Below are 15,714 nucleotides of genomic sequence, written 5' to 3'. Positions count from 1 at the left end.
GATTGAGCAGAAAAGCCCTTGATGATCTTCTCCTTCTCTCATGATATACTGAGATATACATTTGTTAACAGCAAGATGTTCATTGTACTATGTAATCTTTTATCCCTTCTCCTTTCTAGTTGAAATTAAATAACATTTAAATGACAATCAGTTTCCTTTTTGATGAAATTAGTTATTTAGTTGGTAGTTAAGTTAGTTAATTAATTATTTCTCTTCAATTGAAATTGAATGTTAGTTGTAAATATTTCAATAGAATGTTATATAAGATTGTTGTTTTCTCATTTAAGTAAATTGGTTATTATATAGATCCTACATGATAATGTGTACATGTGATTTTGAGCTTAAAAAGAGTAAACTAAAGCAATATTTAGCTATTCTATTCAAAACACAAAAAGAACCTAGTTTAAGAATAAGTGCTAGGAAACATAGATGAAAGAAAATATATTCAAGCTAGAATTTATGTTTGCAAGTAAAAAAAGGTAGATATGAATTCAATAGGAAATATAATTCATTAACAAAAAATATCAAAAAAATATTAGCACTAGAATGTCTCATTGTGAAATTTTGACTCTATATGCCTATGTTATATTTTGTAAAATTGGTCCAAAAATGCCCTAGAAGGCAAAGAAAGGGGTTGAATGACCTAGGACTCTAGTCATTTGGTTGTCCAATCACTAGGCAATGGGTGTTGGGAGCTAAGTGAGGCTCCTAGCCACTAATGTTACTAGTAGTTGAGGGCTTAGCAATGGATGAGTGGTGAAATGATGTGGAGTGCAACAACAATGATGAAAGGTGCCACCAATGGTGGTGAGCAATCAAAATTATACCATGATAATTTTTTTTCCAATGAATATGATGGATGACATCAAACTTACATCTTGTTCATTAGAAAAGCCATACAATGGTAAGAAACAATGGTGCCAAAAAAATTAGAAAGTTCTTACGCTAGACTTTTGTACAAAGATAGTACAATGTGATATAAGTTGTATAATTCGGTATGGATTTGTATGATAGTACACAAATTTTAAAGCGAAATATGGTACCAAAAAAATACCTCAAAATTTTATCTACTTAATCTTTAATGATTTGGTATTCAATCTTATAGTTTCTAAGTATTTTAAGAACAATGACAAGGTATATTTTCCTTCACGATGCATCATTTGAATGTACAAGGTCAAATATTAAAATAAAGATATAAAATTATACGTATAATGCTCTGTTACCATGTTGGAGTTAATATTTGAAGCCACTAATACATTTGAAGTCAAATTCCGATGGAGGTTTCCGATGGACAAGGAGCATTGTGTGAAAATATGATTTTTTTAAAAAAGATGCCCATGTTCGTCAGAATTCTGACGACCTCGGGCATTTTATTTTAAAAAAAAAACACAAGGCATTTTCATTTTGAAAGCAAACCGAAGCCATCTTGCCTCCCTGCCCCCCCCACCGGAGCAATCTCTGCACAAGCAAGGTAAGAACTCTTTGTTTTTCAATGAAGGCAACTAATTTTTTTTCGCAACTAGTTTTTTTTTTTGAATTAATCCATTTTGTGCATATCCTGTATCTTAAAATTCCATGAAATGACATCTCTTTGAGGTATTCCGTCATATAGTTCACATGCCATGTGTATGCTACCCCATTTTGTGATTAAAACCCCCTTCAATTATGCTTTGATGCTACCCCATGATTGGAATTGGTTGTTGTGTCTTTGGGTTCGGGTGTCCAAGCAACTATTACTTCCCAGAACTATTGCTATCCCACCCTACCTATAGTTTGATATCTGTACAACCAAAATCAAGAAACTTGCCATTCCATATATGGATGGAAGCCGGAACCACTAATCCATGAACAGGAAGGCGGGTAAACCATTACCCAGGGATAGATAGAAACTAGATACCAGATGAGGAAACCAGGGGTGGGTGGATATCTGGATTCTGTGTGGTGTTTGAGTTGGGTCTATGCCTTAGAGTTAGGGTGAAGGCCGAGGAAGGAGGAGAGGATGTGTATGCGAGGGAAATGAGGGAGATTAGCAGTATGAGGTTTAGGGTAGAGATTGGTGATTCCATTTTCAGAGGTTATTGAGGAGGGGAATGTGGGGAATAGGATTAAATAGGTTGTGATTGTGAGAGTGGGTGAATTGGATTAAATAGATTCACCTAAGAGACTAATCAGATTCACATAATGATAGGTGGATTTTCCTAAAGATGAAGGGATAAGACTTAACAAAAAGAGGACTTAGGATGATGACAAGGAGGATTCATTTAAGGATATGGCATATTCACCTAAGGGATAGTGTATTCTCCCAAGAATATGGAAAAATTATTGATTGGTGGAATGACATACTAGATCAAGGAATGATACAAGGGTAGATTCACCTAAATATAGGGTAAATTCAGCTAAAAGGGTACCCATGAGATTGTGGTACTGAGTGCCTATCTATGGATGGTGTATTTGGATACAAGTATGATGAAACCATGCTTGTGTATGATTAAACAAAGTCCAGATCTCTATTATAGGTCCAACATAATCTCTATTATTTGAGACACCATTTTATTAGCATATCCAATTAGGGTAATTTATGGGTTTAATTATGGATCATGTTGTCTATTTCCACGCACTATTGAACTTATTTGGATGTATTGTGATTATTTTAATTTTGAAGTTATAAATAAATTATGTTTGTACCTTAGAAAGGGTAACTCCAATTGATGTTTGGGCAGTTTATTTGAAAACTTATGGTGATTATTGCCCTATGTTATGTAATGGAGTTATTTTTACACTAAGTAATTAACTAGAAAAATGAATTTGTATTGCTGTACAAGTATGATGAAACCATGCTTGTGTGTTTACATGTTTGTGCATCCTATTGAGAACCAACCTCATTGTTGAGGAACTCAATAAATGTGGTGTTAAGTAGAAGAATGGAAAACTCAAGAAGCTATGGTGACATATTGTGGCATTAGTAGGGATTATCTCTATTGACCACACCTTTCAAAGATAGTATCCCCTAGTTCTCCTCATAGAATGGACCATTGGATGGCTCATAGTGGTATCCTATCCTACATTTATCTTGATGGCATTGCCGATAGTTGGTATGTGGTTCTTGGTATGGGTTTCCTCTTACCCTATTATCTTATTTATATCTTTGTTCCAGCATGTGGAGATTGATTTTTGTCATGCTATGATGATTTTCATGTTTGCATGTGTTTTGACATTATGCAAATAGATATGATGTCACACCATACTTATGTTTTGATATAGTGTTGGTGATGGTTACATATTGTTGATGGTAGTGATTTGGGTTCAAAGACACAATTCCACACACACACACAAATATTTGAAGATGCATTTTATATTATTCCTTCTTAGTGGTGATTATTGTTGGAAGATTTGCACACATGTAGAGAGGAACTCATGTTAGATACAATAGGTTGTGTTTGATAACATATGAATGTGCCTCATGATGTATACATATAGCTTTGGTGTGTGACATGCATGCACATTTTTCCATAAGACACATTGCTATGTGGCATGTGCCCTATGCATGTCTTCTTTGTGAGGCACATTGCTATGTGTAATGTGGCCCTAGGTGTGTCTTCTCTATGAGGTGTATTGCCATGATATGCTAGGATTTGTAGTGTGCAGGCCACAAATGCATGCATGAGGGACTATTATTATAGTCATGTTTTTTGGGCATGTAGCCTAGGCATGTATGCTCCATTAGGTACATGGCCATGCCATGTGGGAGTTGTTGTGTTCATGCCACAAATGCACACATGAGGGACTATTATTGGAGTCATGATGAATCTTCACTCTATTTAGCCACAATTTCTAGTCGTATAGTTATGTAATGTGCACTTTTAAGGATTGTGAAGTTTCCTTCAATTATTGATGATCTCTCATCTTTGTTGCATGGGCCAACAATTTTATTTTATCTTGTTTGAATTAGTTTAATCACTATTGTGAGTTGTCTCTATTGTGTAGTTATTGTGGCTATGTTTGATTTGCTATTGGAATTGAACACATTTATTTGACTTATTATTGCTACTATTCTTTCTTTCTTTCAATATTTATGATCTTTGGTAGTTTAGTGAAACTCTTGCTATTTTTAATTGTTGCCTTCTTTGTTGTGATGTGATTCCTCACCAAGATCGACATAGATAACCTTGGATGAGTGTATATAAGGAATCAAACATTGGGAAAATTTGAGGATAGGGGTAAGTGTTTGTTGTATGGGTAGCTACAATCCACTTGTACATTCTTAGTGATTATTGACGGCTATGTCTTGGAGCTGGCTAATCCCATTAAACAAACAAAGGGGGAAGTCATACATAATCGTATGGAGCCTCCCTAGTTGTGTGTGGATTCAAGATGACCATCATTTCATATAGTTCTTGGTTACTTTGTGAGACCATGGCATCCTCTTAGACCAATATGTGAGCCTTGTATTGTTATCCCTACAATGTGGATGAATAAGTTTATGTTTAAATAAATGCTTTGCTTAGAATACTCAAAAATGTCTCTCAAAAAGCCTGCAATAGGCAAACTTTTAGTAAGAATTTGCAGACACAATGCTCAGAAATTCACACAATTAGCTACATTAAATACTTTCTCTATTAAGTTCAATGGCTTTGGTTCGATTTTCAATTTTTGTGAAGCTTTTGCACTAAAGTTTCCATAGCCTGATTTTTTTGCCTGTGAAGAAAGACCATGTCAGATAATATCAGTGAAGAACAAAATAAGGAGACAATTGCTAGATTATGGTCTAACTTGAAAAGAAAAGGTGATGGGAAATGTTATTGTCCCTGCAAAATTTGTAAGAGCTTAAAGACTAGAAGACTTCTAATCAAAACAGCTAAGAAACATTGTAGGCAACATGGTCACATTGAAGGGGGACATGATTATCATCCACTAGTAAGTTGTTCATTATATCATTTTAACAATTTATATACATAAGAAATCACTTGATAATGAGATCATGATCATAGTTTATTTATGTATATCAATTTTATATAGGTGGAGGACCCTAGAGCACATGGTATGGATCAACAAAACCCTAAGAATATGGTTTTGGAAGTGGAGGAACATGGAGGTGTGAATATCGAAGCTGAAGATAATGATCCCATGGAAGATGACAATCATGCACCAGAAAACACAATTGAAGATGATGGTACAAATACATTGATCCATGACACATTTAGTACTGGCACAACTGATCATGATGATCAGGATGACCTTGATGTTCATGATTTACCTCTTCTTGACAAGGCATATGAGCCCCTTTACAAAGGCTCCCAAACAACTCTTCTCTCTGTTGTATTGTTGTTGGTGAACTTGATGGTTATGAATGGTTTATCCAACATAACAATATCTCATATGTTAAGGTGTGTCATACATGTCATTACAGTTAATAAATGGTGAATCATGTACCATTAATATTCTTTATATTAACACCTCAAACTTTTTTTTTTGCTGTAGATTGATAGGTGAGTTTTTTTTACCAGCATCAAATATTCTACCTCGCTCATATTGAGAATTATCTGCCATTATGAAAGATATTGGAATGGAGTATCAAACAATAGATGCTTGTCCCAATGATCATATTATATATCATAAACAACATGAATTTGGAACAGAATGCCCTGAATGTCATATCAGTAGATATCAAACAGATCAAATAACAAAAAAGGTGCCTCACAAGGTTCTTCATTATATTCCCATTATTCCACGTATGCAACGATTATTCAGGTGTACTAGCTTGGCACAATTTATGGATTACCATGCACGCAATAGAAGTCAAGATGACATTATTCGAATGCCTGCGGATGGTTCAACATTTATGGACATAGAGGAAAAGTGGCCACACTTTAAAGAAGAACCTCGTAATCTCAGGCTTTCATTGGCAACGGATGGTGTCAATCCATTTGGAGAGTTGAGATCTGTTTACTCGGTGTGGCCTATTTTTGTTATCAACAATAATATTCCTCCATGGATGTCAATAAAGAGGGAGCACATAATGTTGGCAATGATTGTTCTAGGTATTTTATCATTTAATAGTCATCTACATTTAATTATAAATATTGCAGTAAAATGGTCATAATAATTATGTAATGTTTTTGTTCATTCCACTAGGCAAGTACCAAGTTAAAGATATGAATGTATATATTGAGCCTCTTATCAATGAGTTGCTGGAGTTATGGAATGGTGTGACCATGTATGACATCTCTAGACCAATAGGACAAAGACAATTTCAATTCCATGCACTGCTTGTATGGACAATACATGATGCCCCAGGGCTAACACATTTTTGTGGTACGTTATAGTGCTCAAGTTGCGCATGATAATTATAATTATAAAAATTAATAGATTTAATAGAATTATACATTATCTTGTAGGTCTTCAAACAAAGGGAAAATTTGCATGTCCAGTTTGTGGTCCAAAGATGAAATCTCGTCATTCAAAAAGTTTAGGAAAGCAGGTGTTTGATGAGTATAGGCACTTCCTTCACAAAAATCATAAGTACCGGAATACAAAAAAACATCTTTTCAATGGGAAAGAAAAGACTACATCAAAGCCACAAAGAATGAATCCTCACTTATGGAAGTTGGAATATAATAGAATTAATTGTCAAGGTAATGTCATTGCATCTAATGGTTTATGTTTGGAATTTGAATTTTTCTATCGTGTTTTGTTTACTGATGATGTAATTGATGATACTGAAGGTCATCAAGGCATGGATGGCCACCTTCCAAAGGGACTAAAAATTTATCCCAGACAATTCAGTAGGTTGCCTTACTACGAGCAGCTACAAATTGTGCATTTGTTTGATACAATGCATATTGGAAAGAATATAACAGAGACATTATGGAAAATATTGGATGGAAGGCGTGACAAAGAAAAAATTGTCAAAATTTGTAGTGACATTGTGGAATCCAATCATGCAATGAAAAATGTCATTCAATCAAATAGCTATGGAGATTAGATTAATATAAGTGCCCTTCCTTGGTTATTAACGGAGCAGCAAAGCAATTCTATAAAAGAAGTCATACGAAAAATTTGATTTCCCACAGGATTTGCTGCGAACATAAACAATCTCATATCAAAGAAGAGTGAATTTGGGCCAGGGATGAAAACACATGATTGGCATACCTTCATTAAGGTAATTCGTGTTCTTCTGTATTTACTATATATTTGTATACTGCGCATGTACTTTTCATTGTATTATGTTAGAAAACAATGAAAAGATCATTTTATAATTGTTGTAGTACATTCTACCTCTATCTCTCCTAGACCACTTCGACAATAATATCAAGCAAGTCATATATGATCTTGGAAAATACATGAGGTAAGTAGTGATGTTTGTTCAATTTGTTGTATAGATATTATATTTTCCATTTGTTTTACTTGTTATGCAATATATTTGTATATTATTTTGTAAAGCCTTGTTTATATATTTTTGCGTCTTCAATCTCTTTAATTAGGTGGTTGTCATCTAAAGAAATCCACAAGGCAGATATAAAATATTGGAAGAGAAAAATCCCTCATCTAATGTGTGAAATGCAAAAGTGTCTACCTTCAACTTTTTTCAATGCACAAGAACACTACCTCATACACCAAGTTGAGGAGATCAAATTGTGTGGACTTGTACACACTAGGTCAATGTGGATGGTTGAGAGGCACTTGAAATTTTTGAAGGCTTTGGTTCAACAAAGAGCACATCCTGAGGGTTCTATGGTGGAGGGATATATGGTATACCAAACTATGGTGTACATTACTGAATATCTTCCTAAGTTTGCAGCAAAAATCCACATAGATCACATTTGGGATCCCAACCCCATTAATAAATTCAAAGGGGACCACTTGATGGGGAAAGGTAGATTGAAGAAAGTGAGAGGTAATTATAAGATGTTATTGTAGTAAATTAATTCTTCATCTTCTAAATAAATCAATTGTAAGTGGTCTATTAATAGCTAGCCCAAACATGAAATGCTTTGAATGTTCCAGACACGTAGCTACTCTTTGTTAGAATTTCCCTTCTAATTTTGCAACATGTCATGGTTCTCCTTCTACGTGGCTGTCATACTGCACCTTCGACTAGAGCTTACCAAACTGAATACTAGGGTTTTCTCCCATCAAAAGTGGAGTCCTCTACCAATGAACTCAAGATCCTCATCTTTACCATAGGTTTATCTTGAATTTTGATTGACCTTAGTTAGAATGGGCATTGAATAGTCTAAGAAAATTACCTCCAAAATGTTAAACTCAAACTTCAACTCATGAATTATAAGGCCATGCAAGTTTTTATTTCTCTTTTGATGAGAGAGGGTGAGAGGAAGAGATAATGACCTAGAGAGGGTAGAGAAAGAGAAGTAGAGAGGGAGAGAAGAAGAGAGGGATGGAGAAAGAGACCTAGAGAGGGGAGAGAGAAGAGAGATAGTAGAGAGGGATAGAGAAGAGAGATAGTAGAGAAATCTTTTTCTATAAATTTTTTTTTTCCAAAAAATCGGCCTACCGTTTGAATTCAGACATCAAAGGGTAAAAATTCCGATAGAGGAGTGCCATCAGATGCACAACATCCTCGTCGGAACTCTCATGGGGCCATCGTAATTCCGACATAGGAGTGCCATCAGATGCACATCATCCTCGTCGAAATTTTTACCCTTTGATGTCGGAATTCCGACGGAAGGCTGAGATCGCGACGGTATTCTTTCTGGGTATGACCATCCATGGCAGCCGTCGAAAAGGTTAGAGAGGATGTCGGAATTGCGACGACCACAAGGATAGTTGGAACTTCTGACAAAAAGTTTTCGACGGCTATTTTTGTTGATAGTGCGATGAAATTGCGTCAGAATGACGACGGTTTGCCATTGAAATTTTGACCTGAATGTACTAGTGAGCCCACATCTCTTGAAAAACATATGCAACTATACCACAAATCATAAAAGGAAAAAATTAACCGATTTACTATGAAAGAATTATATTGATCAATTGATGAATGAAAAATCATAATATATAATAAATTAGCCTTGATAAAAGATAAATAAACCATAAGTGAAACCCTTGTTGAGGATTAAATTATATTATGACATGTGTTGCAATCTTATGATTTGATACAAAAAAATTGACCTAAGTAAGCTTAAGTATGCTAGTGTAACAAGAGACCTAATGATAAATTAATTTGGTAAGTACCTTTTTAGTCTAACACCCTGTCCATTTTTTGAGAAACTAGAGCCTCTCAAGAACCTTTTTTGGTTTTACACTAGAGACTAGGAGGTTTGAAGTTGGATCCATAATTGTTTCAATTCTTTTAGGACTAACCGCTTTTTGGCATACTGTTCTACTAGAAGATTACCCTTTGCCCCCTTCAAATTTACCTAAATTTGACATGGTTTTCGGGTGGCATTTCTCTTCAGTATTTGGAAAGAAAAAAATATTGCACTCTTTATTAGATGTACCATAGATGTTCATTTTTTGTTGTATACTAAAGCTATGTTTCATTATAAGGAATTTATGCCAATTTAGGTAAAAGAAAATAAAGCTATGTTTCATTCTAAGGCATTTATGCCGATTTAGGCATTTATGCAGATTAAGGCATTAAGGCATTTATGCCGATTTAGGTTATTTCTCTTGTTTGTGCTCAATAACTTGTAGATGAAGACTGAGAAGAAGAAGGTGTTCTAACTATTTTGGAATTGATTGGAGATAGTTTCATCATTGCTAATGCATGCAGTAAACCAAATGATTATGGTATGCTTTATAATAGTGTTTCTTTCATTTCTTAACAACTTTATTATTTCTTGATGTTTGGACTTGAACACATTTATACTTTTTTCATCTTTTATTTTAAACTTTATCCTACTTAAACTTTAAGAATGTACCTTCTACTATCTATACTTTTTTTCTTACAAATAATATATTCTTTTTGATTTATAAAAAATAATAAAAACTTATTCACAAAATATAATATTAATCAACATACACTTAAACGTGAACAATGTAAGTCTCCTTATTAAAACCAATATTTTCTATTACACACCTTAAAAAGAATCTTCTTTCCCTATAAACATCTTTGATCATTACAAAAGAAAATAAAATCTATACAAAAATTATTAACCCTAGGTCTATTCACACTAACTCTTAGCCCTGGCATAACTTGAAAATGCTCCAAATTGCTCTTGAATTCTTTGAAAACTTATGATTGTTCTATAAATTAAAAGAATGTCATTGTTTCAATCTAGGAAGTAAGGTGATCTTTTAGATCCCAATTTCCTAGAGCCCAAATCTCTTGGAATTGTATTAAATAAAGGCATTGAAATTATAGATTTTGTATCACTCACTCCTTTCCCACTTTTCTTCTACATGATACTATGTACTTATTAACAAGTGTATGAGATACCACACTATATTATGCACTTGTATACCAGCTCATGAAATGCCATTTTATTGTCCTTTGAGATTGGTACAAAAGGGATGGTAAAATTATTTTGCAACAGTGGTACTAGAGGGAGAGGAGGAGGATCTTGAACACTCAATTTACTTCATAGATCAATACCTGTCACACGATGTTTTATGATTCGACTATTAATCAATATATCTATCTTTTTTTTAATATATATATATATATTATAAATTAGACATTTGTTCATCATAAAAACTATTTTACAACCATGTTATGTAGAAAGATTTTGAACAATTATACATTAAGTTTAATATATCAATTAATAATTATATAGAGAGTGCTTAAACAATCAGTTCATTTGGATCAATATATATTGTTTAAAATCGGTAGAATCAATAGAGAATAAAATTTATTTACAAATTATTAAATTATTCACTTCCTCAAATTCTTGTAGTGTAGATTTCAAAGAAAAGGATGGGAAGACTTCTCAATCAGAAAATTCAAATCAATATCAAGTTTGACAATTCAAATGTAGATGGAGATTTGAAAGACAATTTTAAACCCAATTTTCAATTACAATGATTTTTTGAAGATTCAAATTTGATGACATGATTTATCCCATAAGTTGGGTTGAAAATTAGGTATAGAGGTGTTATTATGGTTATGTGTTCGGTTTTGTGCGAATTTGCTTTTGTTGTTCAATATTGTTAATTAACCCAGTGTATTGATTGTTACAAATTAGATATGTATATATTATTCTTGTTTTGTTTTTGTGATATTTGTTGAGCAATTAATCTATTGGTGGGTTATAGAAATTAACTTGGTATCACAGATCTAAATTCTGAATATGAGGACAAATTTTTATCATGGATTTCTTTAGATTTCAGTTTTCAATTTCTTCAAGGTATCTCTAAGAAATAATCAATTATGGTGTGAGGTATATTTAGCATGATGGATTGAAGCTTGATGGGCTCACTCATGTAGATTGGGTGGGCAATATAGTTGACAGGAAGAGCACTTTAGGGTGTTGTTTTTAGCTTGGGATCAGGAGTAGTATCTTGGTACAACATGAAATAGAAGTCAGTTGCATTGAGTTTTGCAGAGGTTGAGCATATGGAAGCCAATATGGCTACATGTGAGGCTATCTGGCTTTAGAAACTTCTACTTGGGCTCTTTTATTAGGATCTAGATCTGACAGTCATTTACAATGATAATTAGAGTTGTATCAAACTCTATGAGAATCTAGTGTTTTATGACAAGTTAAAGCATATTGAGATCAAGTACCACTTCATGAGAGCTTGTGTAGAGAAGGGGACAATGAAGTTACAATACATTCCTATGGATGAGTACATAGCAGACATCATGGTGAAGGATTTGATGAAGAGTAAGTTTGTATTCTTTAGGGATAAGTTGAGTGTTGTGCAGAACACCTTCCTCACTAAGAGGGAGTGTTGAGTTTTCTATAGTTCAGAATGTGTAGATTGTGGAAGTTTCTTAAGTGCATCTCTAGTTGAATGTCAATAAGAGAATGTTTTCTATTTTGTAAATAGACTATTTCCTAGAGTTGTGAGGTTAAGATCAAGAGTGGTTTTATGTGAGACAAGTTTCCTTTCTCTTGCACCATGTAAGGAAAGTTCCAGTTTGCATCTTGTAAAGAATGTTTCTCTTAGGTCATGTCGTGTGAGGAAAGTTTCTCTTGTATTGCATGTTGATGTTTCATCAAGAGGTCTATATGTGTAAGATCGTTGGAGAAACTATGGTGAAATTACTGAAGGAAATTTTTCTCTTGAAGTTGAATAGAAGATTCAACATTTGTAGGTTTTTCTCCACATTGGGATTTCCTGGGTATATCGGTCTTATCCGTGTTATTGTCTTTATGTGTTTGGTTTCATGTGATTTTTCTTTCGCTATTTATTATTGTTAATTAACCCAATGTATTAATAGTTACAAATCAGATAGGTAAACATTATTCTTGTTTTGTTTCTATGATATTTGTTTAGCAATTAATCTATTGTTGGGTTAGAGAAGTTAACATGGTCTTACCCCTACAAGTTGTGTGGTGCAACACCTAAAGTGGATAGTGTGGCCTTGTGGCATGGCTTCACTATGCCACAATATACTTGCAACCCAAATCGCATTAATATCTCACTGTCACTCTACACTTTGTTAGGCTCAAACATTATCTTTGTGTGCCTTCCCCTTAAATCCACCTTCCTCCATGCAAATCTCACTCACTTTGCATTCATTGCTTTTGCTTCATCTCCTTTCATTCTTTTCTCTTCTGGAGTGCTCAATATTATTGTGACCTATACATGTTCTCTTTTGGACTCTGCAACTATCACTTAGCTTCTAGAGCATGCCACCACAGACACCACTTTCGCGATGGATTGGTTTTTTGATGCCATCACTTCATTTCCTCCAATACAGGTAAATGTCGATGGCTTTAATTAGTCCCAAAGCAATTAATTCCCTTATCTCTAGTTATCATTTGGAATTTTAGTAGATCCATTTGCTTCCCTTCTCCTTGTTTAGCGTAACTTAGAATTTCAATAGTAGCATTTACTTCCCTTCCCACTAGCCATGGTTTGGATAATGATGAATACCATTTGAAATGTTTGTAATGCAATGGATTTATTTATTGATGAAGTATTTTCTACTTCCCTTCTCCCAAATACATTGCAAGAATGGACCTAAATCTTCATTTGGCACCAAGCATGCATGGGTGGATGATTCAGTGGGTCTCTTTTAGACCCAGGTGAGGTTTCAAACCTCACTAAGGTCCACATTGCTCCTTTTCTCATTCTCAACTTGCATTTTATGATTTTTGTGGTTTCTTCTAATATGTAAATGTTAGATGTTTCTCTAAATTTGTGGGTGCTTTAATATTAGGGTTTCTCACCAGTTTTTGAATTTTATGAAATGGGTGTTTATGAACACTACAAAATCTATGTTCATAAACACATTACATTATCATGGGAATTTTAATCTCTTTTTCGAGAACCACTGAAAAATATTACCTTTAGAAATCAAACAAATCTACATTTTTAAGGTTTAAGGGTTTCTTATTGTGTTATTCAATTTTATTTTACTAAAATTCGTCTCATGATTTTGTCTATTTTTTGGTATATTCGATCATATGATTTTTTTATCTTCTATTTGGTCTATTCGATCTCATGATTTCCCAAACTATGTGCTTTAAGGTTTTATAATCAGATATGATTATGCCAAAGTTTTTCTATAGATTACATCATTATTTTATTTATAGGACTTGCTATGATTTGTTTTGGTGTAATAACTATCATAATTTGTCTTTTACTTTTACTATATTATATAATATATGTATACATTTATATTTCTCTCTCTATGTGTGTGTGTGTGTGTGTGTACACACACACATAGAGTAAATAGAAAATTGTGTGCTAATAAACATGATTGAAATACTAAAACTAACAATCTAAGAAAACACAAAAATCAACCACTCCCAAGATTAGGACACTTTTAAAAGGAAATTTAGACAGATAAATGACAAACAATGACAATGAAAACTCTAAAAATCCTTCAATTTGATAGTTCTTTGGTTCGATGTGTGGCTCGATCTTCATGCTTCCAAGGGTGCTCCAAAAAAGATCCATAATGGTTGAAATATGCAAAGTTGGGCTAAATTTGGATGCAAAATGCATACGGATTATGATCTTAAATTGACATGGTAACGATATGCTTCAAAATGAGTGGATGATTAATGAAGGAAAATGAGCAGTTTAAATAGACAAGGATGAGGGAATGGGGAGGCTTAGAAATGTGCCACTTGTCCCACTCGAGGACAAGTGGAAATGCAAGAGATGACAAATGTCCCTTCTCTAGACCAAGTGCCATTTCTCAAGATTGCAAGTTTAATAAAATACACATCCATTTGGGAGAGAAAAACCCAAACAAAATTGATTATTTTTCAAATATTTGGAAAATTAGGGAATGTGCACATCTAGCAAGGGTGGTTGAAAGGATAGGGTTGGTTAGAACCCAGGGGTGGTTAGTGGGTTAGGCTAGATGGGAGGTTTTATGGAAGTTTATAGAGCCATGTGCTCTGATTGAATTATATGAATGATCAAATTCAAATAAAATGACTAGGAGGAAAAAGAGAATATGAATAAAATAAAATAGACATTTATTTTGTTTAATAGATGAAGGGTAAGAGAATTAATTAATTAATATATGCGGCCAAAAGGATTAAATTTATATAAATTAATTAATCAAATTTAAGTGTTTATATATATATATATATATATATATATATATATTGCTGACTATGTGGGTATTTTGCAAGTTATTGTTATGTTTCACCATCCCACAATTACTATTATGTGTAAATTATGCATTCCAATGCAATTTCAAGGTGTTTTACTTACCCATTATGGTGTGTTTCCATCTCTCATGTTTTGTCTATGTATTATCCATGATACAGATGTGTTTTGTTATCACTTTGTTGTGATATATTTGTAGAATCAATTTGTTTTTTAATGCTATTATCATATTGTACTAGTATTTAATTAGCTTGGTCATAGTCCTTTGAAATATGATGATGTCCTATTCCTTATTGTTTCAACTTCACTGTTTATAGACACACAAATGAAGTGTTGTTCCCATGTTGATATGTGATATGTGATTATGTGTGTGTGTGTGTGTGTGTGTGAGAGAGAGAGAGAGAGAGGAGAGAGAGAGAGAGAGAGAGAGAGAGAGAGAGAGAGAGAGAGAGAGAGAGAGAGAGAGAGAGAGAGAGAGAGAGAGAGGAGAGAGAGAGAGAGAGAGAGAGAGAGAGAGAGAGAGGAGAGAGAGAGAAAGAGAGAGAGAGAGAGAGAGAGAGAGAGAGAGAGAGAGAGAGAGAGAGAGATTATGTTTATGTATTAATTAATTGTTGTTCCCATATTGTTTTACGAGTATATGATGCTATATGTTTTGTTTCCATTTTTTGTGATCTATATGTTGTTCTTGGACTTACATCAAGTGACTCCTTCAATATTCATGCTTCTTTTTCATAGTGAAAAATTTATATCCATTATTTTTCAAGTCACATTTTTAAGAACACTTGCACAATCCCTTAAAGTAAAAATCAATTCTTCATTTTGTAGTGTTCATAAAGCAATAAACTTGTTTCATAAAATTTAGAATAAAGACTATAATGAAGTACAAAATCTATACTTCATTACACATTTGGTAGTATTTGTAAAGTTAAGTTGTCCCTAGTTTGTTGTGCATGTACATGTGTTTACTATGTAAACCAATTCAATTTGCAAATGTTTTCATTCTAAATTTAGCTTTCA

The sequence above is a fragment of the Cryptomeria japonica genome, chromosome 5 (genome assembly GCF_030272615.1).
Source record: "Cryptomeria japonica chromosome 5, Sugi_1.0, whole genome shotgun sequence".
Taxonomy (NCBI): domain Eukaryota; kingdom Viridiplantae; phylum Streptophyta; class Pinopsida; order Cupressales; family Cupressaceae; genus Cryptomeria; species Cryptomeria japonica.
This window is presented reverse-complemented; position numbering follows the sequence as displayed.